We start from the raw sequence: 17,171 nt of genomic DNA, 5'->3' as shown, positions 1-17,171 counted from the left end.
TGTTAATCTGGCATTAATGCCTGGCTTCCCATGAGGGAAAACCATGATTCAGGAAGGTGTGAAGAGGTCCTCCCTTTCTTTCTCTCCCTACATCTCGCTCAGTTTTTTCTTCCTTTCTCCCTGGTGATACAGACATACCACAAAGAGAACCTAAATGAAAGGGGCGTCAAACGAACATTGATTTCTAATAGGAACTCTCTGGATCAGCATGGGGGCTTGGCCTGAGTCACATCTGTGCTCCGGTCAAGGACACTGTGTGTGGGAGCATCAACCGGACCTGTCTCTCTCCACCAGGCACCAAATGAACCGCCACAGCAGGACACAGGGATCAGAGAGCAGTGGGAGCCTCCTTTCATCTCTTGGGGATTAGCACTCCCACAGGAGAGAAGTATACATGTGTGTATGTGTGCTGTGTAACACTCTGGGAGAAGTATCTACCTTTTAGCCACAGGCTGCACGCTTCCTGTTTCTGCTGCATGCTGAGAAACCCCCCAAGGCCACAAATACATGAGGTCCTATAGGCAAGAGGGGGATGAAGGAGAAGACATCCTCCTTAGGCAAGTTTTCTTAAAATAAATATGAAACGATGTTTGTGAACTCCTTCCTCATATGCAGCAGTGATGGTAAAAACTCTAAATTACTCTGCTGTTGGTTGATTATATTTAAAATATTCAGTGTGTATAAATACTGTTCAAAGCTTCCTGTTATGTTCAAAAGGGAAGCCATTTGTACAAAGCTGAGTGCACAGTAACGGTAAAACAAAAAATGCTGACATGTGGTGTGGAGTGGTAATCCTGGTAGAGGCATTAAACATGCATCAAAACACTGAACAGCTTCTGGACTGTATCCACTCAGTCCTACTGAAGCAGGAATGTCATGTGGGAAATAGGTGAGGCAAAGTGCAAAGCCATCTGGGAAACAGGATTGCGTGACAAACTGTGGCATCTTGGATCAGCCACTTCACACTGAGCAACACCTTTGGTGCTGCTGCTGCACACCAGCTCACAAAGCAAAGAGGTAAGAGAAGACCTAACAGCAAACACAAAGGGTTCTGTGGCACACAAAGCATAGAGTGGCTTTTACATGTGTAACCAAAGTATGCCAGGGTGTAACATCATCATTCCTTTTAAAATGGATGGAACAAATACTGTACCTGCCGCCTAAACAAGGCCATAAACAGATTCAAAGGAGACAACCACACACTAAATGTCATTGGATACACAGGTTAACACTTATCTTTGTGCTCTAATGACAAACATGTTTAGGCCATATAATAAACATGGGACAATGGGAAGTTTAGTAGGTCTATTTGACCGTTTCCTCCACTAATGAAGCCACCTAAACAACATGTCCTAATACAAATACAACACTGCAACTGTCTGCTCTCCAGAAATTTAAATCAAACAATGCTTCAAATAACCAATCAGTATTTAAATGACATCCACACACAGAGTGGCGGGGCAGATGGGGCTATCATGCCAACGTCCCACTTTCACCCAGGACACTGGTTTCTGGACCACAACTCAGTCACTTTATAATTTCTGTAAAACCAAAAGAATGCCTGATTAGATTTAGTAAAGGATCAAGGTTTGCATTAAAACAGATGCTTTCACAACATTAGACACAATTCTCCTATCAGCAACACGCTTTCCTGCCATTTTTTTCACCTAAGTATAAAGGAGCAGTAATGTGGTGAGATGTTGACCTGCCCTGACAAAGTGGGCAACATACTCATGCTTGGCACCGACTCTGCAGTGTCCTGCTGGATTGGCCTTGTCACCTGCACTTCTCTTCTGACTGCTGCTGCACCTGACTGCTGCTGGCGGGTCACCAAAATACCAAATCAGCACTGTGTGTTGCATTCTTTATCCTCGATCTGTTTTTTTACACTTACAGGTATATTGTGCCAGGTGGCGACACGTGTACGGCCCATGCTTCCATCCTTCATTAATTTCTCTTTCACAGCCTGACACTTATAGCAACTCTTTGCGCACTGTCAGAAGAGAGGCTGTGTGTCTCACTTTGCCCAGGCTCACTCCTTTATTGATGTTACTATACTAAGAATAAGAATGACTCCTGCTGCGCTCTGTGTCCTGGATACCAAGAACAACCACTCAGCTCTAACGGTTCAAAGCGGCCTGTCTGCACATATTGAGGTACTTAGTCTCACAATGGAGGCAATTTAGTGAGATTTATGTCCAATTACAACAGCCAAAATGTGACTACATCATATCACATTGCCCATTTACTGAATAAAAATTGGACAGCTTACATTTGGACTTATGTGAGTGAGCGATTCTCTACGTTTTGATGACAGCGTTGTGTTTTCTTATATGACAACATATTCATAACTCCACTGACTTTCCTAAACAGCACGGCCCACCCAGAATCCCATCCATCTACAGCATGTTCTTTTTAAAAACAGACCTGGCCTTGGCGCTGCTGAATGCCCTCACACAGCTGTCCACCTGCAGTGTGCCCACCACGACTGAGTTCGGACAACAGGCGCTGGGCAGCGAGCAGTGAGCGGCTCATAAATGAGTAATGGCAGTCACATTAACATTCGGGGGTAGGGCAGGCTAAGGGCAAGATGGAGGGAGACCCAGGGAGAGCAGGCACTCCCTCTGTCTTATAAAACAGCAGCTGATTAATGTTTGATTCTTGCTGGCCTCATTCTTCCACCAGCACAGTGCGGAGCTAATCTACAGTGTAGGTGAGAGTGAGAAGGATGGAGCTGCTGGAGTGGGGTAAAGAAAAACAGTTTGTACAGGTGCTTGTGGAAAGGTTGAGTCAGTAATATGCTGTCTCTCCTCTGGCTCTTAGATGAAAAATATCAAGAGGGTGGAACAGTTCAATCTACTCTAAATGCATCTGGGCACTGATAGTTAAGCTATGGAAATGGAGATGGAGGGTGAAGAAATGTCAGTTACAAATATTATGTATTCAGAAATCAACAAACATGTTCGCCACATCCACTACCACTGAAACTAAAAGTACTGCTCAAACTAAAATGTGACAAATGTGTCAACAACCCTTTTTTGAACTGATGTTAGAGGGTCAGAGTTCACATGAATCACTGCACCCTGAAGGAGGCATGAAAGTACACACACATTTCATGTCAATTCATGGGTATTACAGGTCTGAGTATCGCATAAGTCGTATAGTCTGACACTGAATTTACTCTGCACCACAAAAACCTTTTGCTATAAATGGCCACATGTTGTTTCCGTTGGTGAATGCAGCTATATATATAAAATGGATAAAGACATGCCCAACATGAATCTCAAAAAACTCACATTAACACAACTTTACATTTAATTCTTCTTTGTGTCACTGGATATATGTTTCATTAGCTGAATGGCTTACAGTGGGATAGTGAATGTGTTTCTTTGATGATGAGTGAGAGAATTGTAACAGCAAAGTGATTTTGACAGTTATGTGACTAGGGAGCAAAGGAAATTAAAGCTGCAAGCAGCATTGCGGGCCCTCGCGCACCTTGCAATCCACGGGGCCATCGCAGTTTCCTCTTCTATACTCTCCTGTCCTATGCTCTTCGCTCCTCTCATTTCCAGAGACGTAGAACAAAAACATGTTTAAAAGAGAAATTTCCTGCTGCCAGTAGGTGGCACTATGACCGTATCACCCTATTAGCATATATATCTGTTCAGACTCGGGTCCATAGCAGTACTGTAAGATTTTGTCCACATTGCATAAAGTATGTTGGTGGTACTGCAGAAAATACAGTGTTTCTTTGTAATGGCAAATGGTCAACTTTGAGGCCACGTGCCCACCACACCATAACTCTTTTGAAAGAGTTTTGGAATGCGTCTATTCCCTATGGAGTCCTGAGTGGACACAGTGAATTTCAGCTCAATTGGATGAAGTATGCAGGGAGTGAAAAGTTTTGTAGCAGGGTCACAAATAAGCAAAAAATGGTCACATAAGTCAAAATGGCAGACTTCCTGTTGGGTTTGGAGGGGGGGTCCAAGAGACGTTTTTGTGCGTCAGGAGGTAATACATATGTGTGCCAATTTTAATGCTGCTGTGTCAAACTGGCCAGAGGGGCTACGCGTTAGGGCAACAAATACAGTGAGTTCCTTTGTAATGGCGAATGGTCAACTTTGAGGGCACGCCCCCACCACACCTTAATACTTTTGAAAGAGTTTTGGAATGCGTCTATTCCCAATGGTGTCCAGAGTGGACACAGTGAATTTCATCTCAATTGGATGAAGTATGTGAGGCGTGAAAAGTTTTGTAGGAGGGTCACAAATCGCCAAAAATTAACAGAAATTTCAAAATGGCGGACTTCCTGTTGGGTTTGGAGGGGGGGGGTCCAAGAGACTTTTTTGTGCATCTTGGGGTGATACACATGTGTGCTAATTTTCATGAGCCTCCCCAAAACAGGCCACAGGGGCATGCAGAAAAACCTATGAAAACACAACATTGTGTGTAGCCAGTAGGTGGCGCTCTGTCAAAGCCTCAATATTGTTGTATAGATGTGTTTAGGGTCCGACTCTGATCATACATGTGACATTTCGTACAGATCGGACAGAAAACAAAGAAGTTATAGCAACTTCCTGTTTCATCTGAAATGGTCAAACTTTGAGGCCACGCCCCGGCCATACCGTCAGACTTTTGTAAGAGTTTTGGAATGCGTCTATTCCCTATGGTGTCCTGAGTGGACACAGTGAATTTCAGCTCAATTGGATGAAGTATGCGAGGCGTGATAAGTTTTGTAGCAGTGTCACAAATAGGCAAAAAATGGCCACATAAGTCAAAATGGCGGACTTCCTGTTGGGTTTGGAGGGGGGGTCCAAGAGACTTTTTTGTGTGTCTGGAGATGATACATATGTGTGCCAATTTTTATGCTGCTGTGTCAAACTGGCCAGAGGGGCTACGCGTTAGGGCAACAAATACAGTGAGTTCCTTTGTAATGGCGAATAGTCAACTTTGAGGCCACGCCCCCGCCACACCTTAATACTTTTGAAAAAGTTTTTGAATGCGTCTATTCCCAAAGGTGTCCTGAGTGGACACAGTGATTTTCAGCTTGATTGGATGAAGTATACGAGGCGTGAAAAGTTTTGTAGCAGGGTCACAAATCGTCTTTGGGTGACACATATGTGTGCCAATTTTCATGAGCCTAGCCAAAATAGGCCAGGGGGGCATGCTGAAAAACCTATGAAAACACAACATTTTGTGTAGCCAGTAGGTGGCACTCTGTCAAAACCTCAATATTGTTGTATAGATGTGTTTAGGGTCAGACTGTGATCATACATGTGACATTTGGTACAGATCGGACAGTAAACACAGAAGTTATAGTGACTTCCTGTTTCCTGTGAAATCGCCAAACTTTGAGGCCACGCCCCGGCCACACCGCCAGACTTTTGGAGTTTTGGAATGCGTCTATTCCCTATGGTGTCCTGAGTGGACACAGTGACTTTCAGCTTAATTCGATGAAGTATGCGAGGCGTGAAAATTTTGTAGCAGGGTCACAAATCACCAAAAATGGCCACTTTAAAATGGCGGAATTCCTGTTGGGTTTGGAGGGGGGGGGTCCAAGAGACTTTTTTGTGCGTCTTGAGGTGATACATATGTGTGCCAATTTTCATAATCCTGTGTCAAACCGACCATTCAGTGCTCGGGCCCTAATTAGAGTTTGTCATAGGTGAAAAAAATACACCTCTTCATACTTCACAGAAAAACGTTTCATTTTTTTTTTCTTTTCCAGGGAGAATACAGTGTGTTCCACAGTTCTCACTCTCTCTGTTAAAAAGCTTTACATTGCATTACATTGTAGTCATTAAGCTATTTCTGTGTCTTCACCCTCAATATCAGAACATGAATATCTTGTGTGAAGCAGCCATACAACTATGGAGTTTATATGCATTATCCAAACATTAGGCTTAACAATTTGAAATGATATATTCAGAGCCAGAAAGTCCCTGCATGTGCATGTTAACATAATAACTGGAAAGTTCTTAACTGTAGCAATATCACTGATGAATTCTTCAGCTTCTAATGGTATCTACTTTCAAGTGCAGATGAGCAATAATTACACAACAGTGTTATGTCGTTAATGGAAAAAGCCCCAGTGAGACTGGATGTGCTCTACATACCAAATTTGCTGGAAAAATCCAGTACAGCGGCACCGTAGTGAGTCAGAAAGAGTTTAAATGATATTAATATGTCAAGTTAGGGTCGATTAAAGTAATTTGGTAACATAGAGGGAAGTGCAGTTAGAATAAACGTCAAAGAAACAGGAACTCAGCAGGTTCTGTCAACTGGGATGTTGACATGCGCTGCATGGAGGCAGCTCCTGCAGTAATCTTATAGAAGTGACAGATTAGTAGTTACAACAAAATGTCTGACATGCATACACACGTGCACGCCCATCCACCCCACCTCACACACACAAACATGAACAAAGCCTGCACACACACACACACAGATTCCGTAAGCAAAGTAATCTGTGCATGTTAGGAATACTGGGAGATAGTTGTGATTGACAGGCAAATCGTTCCAGCTGAAATACCCATTTGACAGAGAAAAGCACCAAATTCAAGAGTTAAAAGCCAGCACAGAAATCGCCTCAGTATACTTCACATGAAAGCAAACTTGAGTATTCCATGCGCCTTTGAGAAGCTGAGTGTCTGAGGTGTAATGTGTAGCACAAATATCAGGCCTTTTAACGAAGAAACTTAATGCTCTTTGCGCAAACCTGGGTGCCAATCATGAGCACGCCTATTTGAGGGCCAGGCGTGATGTGAATGTCAGCTCCATAGTACATTATAATTCCACTATAACTCCACCCCAGATCTTGAAGAATGACACAGTTCCAAAGCTGCACTCGCTCCACCATGCCGATCTGCCAGGGAGGGAAAAAGCAGGTATAAAAAAGCCTCTCGCCTTTTTGTTCAGGAGACGTTGTAATTTAACTGTTGGTAGCAGGCAGTGGCAATTGGCTTTAATAATGGTCCCTGCACTCTAATTTGTGTAGGGATTTGCCTGGACCAGCCTTGTCTCACAGGCTCTTAATGCTACAGTGCCATGCAGGCTCATCACTGAGAGATGGGGAGGATGTGCCTGAAAGCACAGAGCGGAGGAGAGATATTTAAAGTGAGAGCTGCAGAGGGGAAAGTCTCCCACAGCGGGAGGTGATGATGAAAGGGAGAGATACTAAAGTGCGCTTTGCCATTTCCTGTTCCTTATAATATCACATAATGTTGGTATAATTAACCCCGGGAAATGTAGCTTCATTAGTCTCAGTCTGGGTGTTAAAATGAGATGAGAACTAATTGGTCAAATATACATGATGGCAGACATAGCAGGTGCAGAGATAGGAACTCATTTTACATAATGCAAGGACCCACAACATAAAGTGAGCAGCATGTTGTTTCACAACAGAAGCACGCTGAATTGCACACTATACTGATCTGAAACTGAAGAAACATTTTTTTCGCCTCCTCATTTGTATGCTCTGAAGCTCAGCACATAGCTTTAGTCTGCATTGGTTCCAGCAACATTCCTGTCTGCCCTCATCTGCATCATAACATATTTCTTTAGAAAATACTGATCAAACCTTACTCATTTTGAAACATGTACTCCACTGGGGGAAAGTCAGACTTGTAGCCATTAGGCACTCTCCTCTCTCCTGTAGCCAAAGGCCGAAGCAAAGCCTGCTTCCAGTCTGGGAGAGCTGGTCAAAGCCACCAAATCAAGCAGCTCTCAGCAGTTTTTTTATATATAGAAATACTTGAGCTGTCTTGATGGGTGCAAAAAACCCTTCACAGAACAAAATCTTCTGTTTTCCTTAGTCTCCTACAGGTTTGACAGCATTTTGGAGGAAAAGTTTGAAAATTTGAAAATGTTGTGTCGTAAATTGGGTAGAAAATAGGAGGCTTCTCGCTGGAGACAAGCTGCCATTTTTATGCTTGTTTGTTTCCTTCTTTGCTGCTTTCTCTCTTCTGCACACACTCTTGCTCAAACCATCTGCCATACAGGCCCTGTGTGACTTTACTTCAAGAGCTCTTAGTGGCTGTCTTCATCAGCTCAAGATCTGCTGCAGAAAAACAGCTTTAATTGGCATGGAGTGGGGAAGAGAAGCAGAAAGGGCTGCATGCTTCACTTCATGTTAAGGAACTTGTGAATGATCAAGAATTGTATTAAACCCAGCTTCTTACTGATCCAGTCAACACACTGGTCCTTACCCTTTCTGTACAATAAAACACCTACATGCTTAAATTATTAAGCACAAATAAACACGTTCCAATTAGCAGCATGAACAAACCTGTGAAATTACATCTTTTAGTTCACTTGCAGCAATCACTCCCTGGTTGCATGCAGGTAAATCAACTTGTCCCATAAAAATTGCAAACTGCCATAATTCACAATGGCCTGTCAATAACCCTGAGCCTTGAATTTACCCCACTAAGCACAGTGCTCTGCAGCTGATAGATTGAAACAGCAAATGTCAGAACACAGTTGAGCTACGTCCAGAATCTTGCATTACATAGCAAAAGGAAACCCTACAGAGTGCAGCCAACAGTGCAGTTCAATCCATTCTAGCAGGCAATTATGCCATTTCACCAAGGCCACTAGAAAAGCATCGCAACAATTAGATTGACAAAAATGGCCTCTCTGACACCCCCCCCCCCCTCATCTTCTCTTTGCACTGTCAGGATTATTTTGCTATTTGTGTTGTTTCACAGGTGCTTTGAGACATTAGCTTCTGTTGTTGTTCTAACTTTGGAGACATTTCGCAGCCCATTAGCTGCTCTTTCAGCCTCAACCACTACTCAAAACCAGTGAAAAAGAAGGATGGGGGCAGAGAGAGAGAGATATAGAGAGAGAGACTACACAAACCATTTCAATACCTTCATCTGGTGCAGATGTACTGACTTTACATGTGGAACATCAAACAATAAAATCTATAGTCAAAACGTTACTTTCACATTAAGGATTGACTTTTTTATGACAAGGCATTTTCTTATATTTTATGTGTTTCTACTGGTTGTTCTCTGTTGTCTGATCAGAATAACATCAAATTAAAAAGTACAAGTAGTGACAGAATCTTTAAGGTAATTGAAGCAACCAGCACTCCACTGTGACTGTGTGAGTACGGTCTGCTGATCAAGACCTATTACCATGGTAAGGAAGAAAATGATACGTAACATAAGTTTAACTTTGTGAAGGCGTCATATCTAACCCATACTCTGATCTATATCTAAATCTGGTCTATGGGTCCGATATGAGACTACAGCATCGTGGATCAGAAAGATAAGAGTGTGAAGAGGACAACGTCAGAAGAACAGAAGGGAATGCATATACAAGCAAAGATATATTCCAAACAGATCTCAGTCGTTAAACTGATAGTTGAACTGTTGAACTGATAGGTGATAGCCTTTACGCTGCACTGTTTACTAGCAGTGGTTATGTGCTGTAACCCCTATTTTTCTTGTGTACTTCAAACTCAGTTCTATCAGTATTAGCGTGGGTTTTCTGGCAGCACAGTTATACGATGACATTGAACATAACACAGATAGGAAAAACAGACTCTTCTGGCATGCTTCCATCTTGCTATGGAGGGTTGCTATGGCTAATTGCATGGAATGTGCTTTAATGTGTGTACATATTGGGTGACTTGTGTGCAAAGGTGAGTTTTTATAGATATGGGAAGGCAATAACAAATGAATTAAACTGCTAGGTTACACACACAGTATGTGGTATACAGATGAAATGAAAGAGGAACATCCTATCTGTATGTTGAACATGAATAAAGGTTGTATTTGATGTGCTAATTGTACTCTGATGTACACCCTGATGTGATAAACTGCAAGTCAGTGGTTACTATGTATAGCCCAGCATAGGTATACTGGGTAAGACAGAGTTAAGGTAGTTTTCAGTGCCACAGATGTGGTTGAACAATTTGCACTGCTGGCAGAAAAACCATAATCAATCTGGAGATTATAGATAAGTGCACTAAAACCAGCCAAGCACAGCGTTTTCTCTTATCACAATTACACCTTGCTCTCCTGCCTCAGGTTCAGCCAATTAAACCAGGAGAGGATGCGCCAAGCAGCCTCTTCACGTTTAAGGAGGCCTATCAGACAGCTCCAAACACACCCCATCACTGCTAGGGGAGCACAGAGAGCTTGTTAAAAAACAAGGAAAGAGCTCACGTGTATGGTTTTGCACAGCAGTGTAATGTGAATGTTTATATATGTTTCTCCTCCAAAAACACACACTTATGAAAGCCGAACGAAAACCCACATTAAACAGCATCTACTGGATTGCTTCCTGCTGACTGTGTTTTATAAAGGGACCAAGGGCACACAGACCTTGCCCTAATATTGCTTCCTCTCACTCTCTCATCTGCTTTTTAATCCATTCATTACTTCTCTCTTCTTTTTTTGCCTTTCATTGTGGAGTATCACTCACATTATGTGTCTACTCAGCAGTACAAAAAGGAAAAGTAGGTGTGGGAGAAAAAGAACTCATGCGTATGTTTTAATGTGAGAGCAGCAGGGCAGTTAAGAAAGGCAGAGGTGAGGTCAAAATCAAGGATAACACTGGGAATTAATACAAATTTCAAGTTTCTTTGTTGTGACTTCTGATCGCCTGCGCTTTGTTCAGGTCCAACTGGACTGAAAATAGTGTGGCATTCTTGAGCTTGACAATGAAAAATTGATCACTCTGTCCTGCTGATTATCATCATCTCCTCCTGAGCTTAACCAGGCACACACAAAAATAAACCTCAAGTGCTTGATGTGAACCACAACTTTACACTGCTCTCCCCTCCTGCCACTTTGAGGTTTCAAAGACCAGACACACAGCATGTGGTGTTTTGTCTACACTGTGTGATTGCAACACACCAATTTGGCTCGACAGCTCGCCCCAAAGCCTCATCCTTCGTGGAGTGGCAAGTTCAGCAAGATGGCTTTTTGGTGTCAGTGCTACACTGACAATCTGATGATAGCATGTATGAAGGGGGGCATCCATGGGCACATATAGCAATATTATAGAAGCTAACTGGCTGACACAGGTTCTCTCACACACACACAAAACCAGATGCCTAGTGATAGCACACACATTTGCAAACATAAACACACACACACAAACACACATAAAAAAAGATATAAACAAAGCAAGTGCTGCAGATGGACTCCCTCTTTCAACATGTTTGATGAAGGGATTAAAGTGTTTCTCCAAGCACAGGAAGCCATTAATAATGGCACAACAGACGGTAGTCAAATTCTAAATAAAATGAGCCACAGTGGGGGAAACCATCTACTCTCTATTTAGACTACACAGAAATGTGTTCTACTGAAGCTGGAAAGAGACTAAGTAAAAACTGAGCCTTTTATTGGTTCCTTATTGAATACTATTGGAGCCAAAAGGGGGTAAATTGACTAAGTAGGTCGAGGCAAAATGCATGCAGAGAAAATATGCCAAATTCAGATTCTGATTGGCCACATGTGTCTGTGGATGCTGCTTTCATAATTGCCTTTGCTTGATGTTTCTCTCCTCGTTTCAACATTTGCTGTGACATGCAATGTGATGGAGAGAAAAATAGCTTCCTGGTGATGCAAATGATGTTTGTGGCTGGATACTCCCCCACTGCAGCGAACATCTGAGAAGGGTTCCTTCCACATCAACACAAACAAGCGATGTGCTGGCGCTGGTGGACTCCATGCACAGATGGCTTTAAATCAAGACAGCGTGTGACTGCTGCGGTACTTACCACGTTCACTGGACAGGGTGGTATCTGTCAGAGAGGGGGGTGATGGGGGAGAAGAAAAAGAGAAGACGACGATTAGAAGATAATAGGTTTTCAGTAAAAGTGGCACTGCAATACTAAAGTCACCATTAAGCAAGAGAACAAAATAGATCAATTTTTCAAGAGTAATGGAAAGTCACATGCGATAGCCGGACACTGACATGCACACAACACAGAAAATTTGCTGTCACAACTGTGTAGTTGCTCACATTTGTCTCTGTCTATTATCCGGGCGGCACATTTAACCAGAATACAGTTTGTTTTCTCTCTTATTCTTCTTGTCATTGCCTCAAGCAGTGGGATTCATCATTATCTTCAAACGCTTGTTGTGATGTCTATATTGCTCTTGTGCTCACTCATTGAAACACAGGAGCATTGCAGGATATTGCATATGCACATTGCTCACACTTATGTACATCGTTGTGGGTGGTATTTATTCCGACCTTGGCAACACAGCTGGTTGACAAAGAGTAGAGAGGCAGCTGTGGAGGCTCTTGACGGCTTTCTCCGGTTGCCTGCCCTTCCTGTGTCCTCTATTTGAGTTGCTTAGTGAGATTTGATCAGAAGCAATCTGCATGGCTCGATTTTGCATTCATTGCTTACATTTTAATCTAAAAGCTGAAAAGAACATTGGTACAGAAGCTGTTGGTTTGTAAACTTATGTCCCTTTTGGGGAATAGCTCTGTGGTGGAGTCAGGCGTAGTTTAGTCCTAAGAACATGACAATAACTTTGTTTTTAACTAAGTTCCTTTCCCAGCAAAAACACACACACACTGCATTTTGTGTATAATTTGTGATTTGCTGAAGAGGGCAGTGTTCTGATTAATGACAAACTTTCTTAAATGATGACACCCAATGATACGAGAACATGCAGGATATCGGGCATTTGGGAAAACGGCTCATATCCTCCATAATCACCCGTTGAAACCATGATGAGTGTCTCACACTGACTAAACCAGCTGTTGGATGTAGCTTTCTATGCCTTTGCCTTTGTTTTTTCTTGAAATCTTGAACCCCATTCACACAGTCTGTCTTCAGCTGTTGCATGTACTGGACACAGGTCTGAAATGCAGTGTGTGCTAAATAATTAAAATTTGACTGTAAAATGCATTTGCTGATTGAATTAATGTCTTCGTCAAACTGTAGAAATCCCATACACTACTAAAACTGTACACATTTGTATATTCTCATTTTGTTATGTGGTTGCAGTGCAAATGTGTAAGATCAATGGCGGTGTTTGGCCTCTTTGGTTGTGGCTGATGTGATCAAAATGCACAGATGCCAATGCCAAACAGATGCGTTTTTCTACTCACATCTCACCACAAATAATTTCAAGTTCAGCTTAAATATTCTGCACCTTCTTGACTTCTTTATAAAAACCAACACATCACAATCTAAATGAGAGTTTTGCTTGTAGACAGTCTGTCTTCATTCTCCTTCTCCATGTTTAAAGGCACCTCGCTCCATCCCAACAGAACTTCGCTTCGCACATGTTCAATTATTCATCTCCCTCTGTCAAGAATTCAGCCTTGCTAGCACTTGCCAGTATCCCCAACAAATTGGCAGGCAGACTCATATTTGGCATATGGTGCAGAGCAATGCTGCTTTTCCTTCCCTCTTCACTGGGCCTGCTAGCACTCCCAAAGAGCACAGTAACACACACACACACAGACAGAGTCACAAATACATGTATACACACCAAAGATGCACCATGTCTGTCGGTTTTGTGAGACCCCCTTACCCTGTTGAGTTGCTGGGCTGTTGCCCACAACCTCTCTGCAACAGGTTTCAAGGTTTTCAGCAACAGCTCTGTATCTACTATAACAGCTAAACCAACCACAAGTTTGAATTCTCCATGTTAAGGTGTTCCATTACTGGCCTTGCACACCTACGTGTGTATTCATTGGTTCTTTATCAGGCTGAGGATAATAGTTTGTTGAGGTCACCAAACTGTGCATCTTTAATGATGGAATGCTACAGCCAAGCACTGTGTTTAACACCCAACTGTCCAGCAAGGAGCCTTAACTAAGCAGATTGAAAAGTAATGGTTGAGTTCCTGTTAGCTGCTTCAGTTTCTGCACCATGGCAGCTGTGCCATAATGTCTGCTGTGAAAAAAAAGCAATCAAATATATTGCAGGTGCATATTCTACTGGCAGGATCTCAGTGATACTATGACCTAGCATATGCATGTATTAGCAGCTAACTCTGTATGCTAACCTGCTATGGTAGCACCAACTTAATCATAATAATAAAATAATCAGAACAAACCGTAAACAGTTACATTATAGTATGCATGTGATGCTTGTCACCTAAAATGTTATCATCAAGAGCAGCCACTAGTTAATGATGTCACAGGTCTAAACCTTCAAAACATCCAAGATTCATGTAGTCGACCATCTCCCTGCTGATATTTTGTGTTTGTTTTTGAAATGTGTCTGTGAAGAAATGTGAAAAAACAGAAACATCTGCTCCACTCACAACTGTACTATCTGATCAGAAATGTGTGGGACTCATCTCACCAAGAGAACAAGTGCTTTGTCATCACATGCGCAGCTGTTGTGTTCACTGTTGTGTTGACATGAACACAAATGAGGCGCAGGGGGTTTTATGTGAATGATACACCAGCGCATTTAGAGTCAATTTAACATAGTACGTGGAGTGGAACAAATCTGCTCTTCCTGTAGCTTTTAGAAATCAGATGTCATGTCAGTTATAAATATGGCAGGGGGAGGACACACTGGGGCATGTAGTGTGGTACCTGTGCAGAGACCATATCAAAATACATCATGTAGACATGAAGCCTCAGTTATAATTTCATGTACTATTCAAATGAATATTGTTATTCTGTCAGTGCTCTTTTACAAAGAAATGTATAGCAGCAGCACTATAACGATGTGGCCTGTCCATGTGCCAGTTGTGTCATCTTTGCTCTCAAGTGGCTAAATTAAACATTTTTGATCATCATTTTTGATTTTCTTGTCTGGACTGTCGGGTCGCGGGGGCAGCAGTCTAAGCAGGGACACCCAAACTTCCCTCTCACCAGACACTTCCTCCAGCTCCTCTGGGGGAATCCCGAGGCGTTCCCAGGCCAGCCGAGAGACATAGTCTCTCCACCGCGTCCTGGGTCTTCCCCGGGGCCTCCTCCCAGTGGGACATGCCCGGAACACCTCCCCAGGGAGGCGTCCAGGAGGCATCCGAACCAGATGCCCGAGCCACCTCAGCTGGCTCCTCTCGATGTGGAGGAGCAGCGGCTCTACTCCGAGCTCCTCTCGGGTGACTGAGCTTCTCACCCTATCTCTAAGGGAGCGCCCAGCCACCCTTCGAAGGAAACTCATTTCGGCCGCCTGTATTCGCGATCTCATTCTTTCGGTCACTACCCAAAGCTCATGACCATAGGTGAGGGTAGGAACGTAGATTGACCGGTAAATCGAGAGCCTCGCCTTCCGGCTCAGCTCCTTCTTCACCACAACAGACCGGTACAGCGACCGCATTACTGCGGAAGCTGCACCGATCCGTCTGTCAATCTCCCGCTCCATTTTCCCCTCACTCGTGAACGAGACCCCGAGATACACAAACTCCTCCACTTGGGGCAGGAGCTCTCCTCCGACCCAGAGAGGACAGACTACCTTTTTCCGGTCGAGAACCATGGCCTCAGACTTGGAGGTGCTGATTCTCATCCCAGCCGCTTCACACTCGGCTGCAAACCGTCCCAGTGCACACTGGAGGTCCCGGCTCGATGAAGCCAACAGGACAACATCATCTGCAAAAAGCAGAGATGAAATCCTATGGTTCCCGAACCAGATCCCCTCCGGTCCCTCGCTGCGCCTAGAAATTCTGTCCATAAAAATTATGAACAGAACCGGTGACAAAGGGCAGCCCTGCCGGAGTCCAACATGCACTGGGAACAGGTCTGACTTACTGCCGGCAATACGAACCAAACTCCTGCTCCGGCCATACAGGGACCTAACGGCCCTCAACAGAGGGCCACGGACCCCATACTCCCAGAGCACCTCCCACAAGATGCCGCGAGGGACACGGTCGAACGCCTTCTCCAAGTCCACAAAACACATGTGGACTGGTTGGGCGAACTCCCATGAACCCTCCAGCACCCTGCGGAGGGTATAGAGCTGGTCCAGTGTTCCGCGGCCAGGACGAAAACCACATTGCTCCTCCTTAATCCGAGGTTCGACTATAGGCCTAATTCTCCTCTCCAGTACCCTGGCGTAGACTTTCCCAGGGAGGCTGAGGAGTGTGATCCCCCTGTAGTTGGAGCACACCCTCCGGTCCCCCTTTTTAAAAAGAGGGACCACCACCCCGGTCTGCCAGTCCAGCGGCACTGCCCCCGATTGCCACGCGATGTTGCAGAGGCGTGTCAACCAAGACAGCCCCACAACATCCAGAGACTTAAGGTACCCAGGGCGAATCTCATCCACCCCCGGTGCCTTGCCGCCGGGGAGCTTTTTGACTACCTCGGCAACTTCAGCACAGGTGATGAACGAGTCCACCACTGAGTCATCAGCCTCCGCTTCCATAATGGAAGGCGTGTTGGTGGGATTGAGGAGGCCCTCAAAGTACTCTTTCCACCGTCCAACCACGCCCTCAGTCGAGGTCAACAGCTCCCCACCTCCACTGAATACAGTGTTGGCAGAGTACTGCTTCCCCCTCCTGAGGCGCCGGACGGTTTGCCAGAATCTCTTTGAGGCTGACCGATAGTCCTCCTCCATGGCCTCCCCGAACTCCTCCCAGGCCCGAGTTTTTGCCTCTACAACTGCCCTCGCTGCAGCACGCTTGGCCTGCCGATACCTATCAGCTGCTTCAGGAGTCCCACAAGCCAACCAGGCCCGATAGGACTCCTTCTTCAGTTTGACGGCATCCCTGACCTCCGGTGTCCACCACCGGGTCCGGGGATTGCCGCCACGACAGGCACCAGAGGCCTTGCGGCCGCAGCTTCGGACTGCTGCATCGACAATGGAGGTGGAAAACATAGTCCACTCCGACTCAATGTCTCCAGCCTCCCTCGGAATCTGGGTGAAGCTCTCCCGGAGTGGGAAGATCTCCCTAGCGGAGGGTTCGGCCAAACGCTCCCAGCAGACCCGCACAGTACGTTTGGGCCTGCCGGGCCCGTCCAGCCTCTTCCCCCGCCAACGGATCCAACTCACCACCAGGTAGTGATCAGTTGACAGCTCAGCCCCTCTCTTCACCCGAGTGTCCAAAACACAAGGTCGAAGGTCGGCTGACACGATTACAAAATCGATCATCGACCTCCGGCCTAGGGTGTCCTGGTGCCAGGTGCACCGATGGACAACCTTGTGCTCGAACATGGTGTTCGTTATGGACAAACCATGCCCAGCACAGAAGTCCAATAACAAAACACCACTCGGGTTCAGATCGGGG

General features: G+C 44.6%; 1 protein-coding gene across 1 annotated transcript in view; it reads right to left on the bottom strand.

Annotated features, from left to right (window-relative positions):
- Nucleotides 1-17,171, bottom strand: part of cdh4 (cadherin 4, type 1, R-cadherin (retinal)) — a 169,623-nt gene that overhangs the window by 86,967 nt on the left and 65,485 nt on the right. The window contains exon 2 of the mRNA XM_028405984.1: nt 11,741-11,764. The gene's annotated coding sequence lies outside the window, so the exon portion shown is untranslated. The remainder of the gene's footprint in view (nt 1-11,740; nt 11,765-17,171) is intronic.

Source organism: Parambassis ranga, chromosome 5, assembly GCF_900634625.1.
Source record: "Parambassis ranga chromosome 5, fParRan2.1, whole genome shotgun sequence".
Lineage (NCBI taxonomy): Eukaryota > Metazoa > Chordata > Actinopteri > Ambassidae > Parambassis > Parambassis ranga.
Note: the sequence above shows the minus strand (reverse complement) of the source record. Positions and strands in the feature narration are given on the sequence as shown.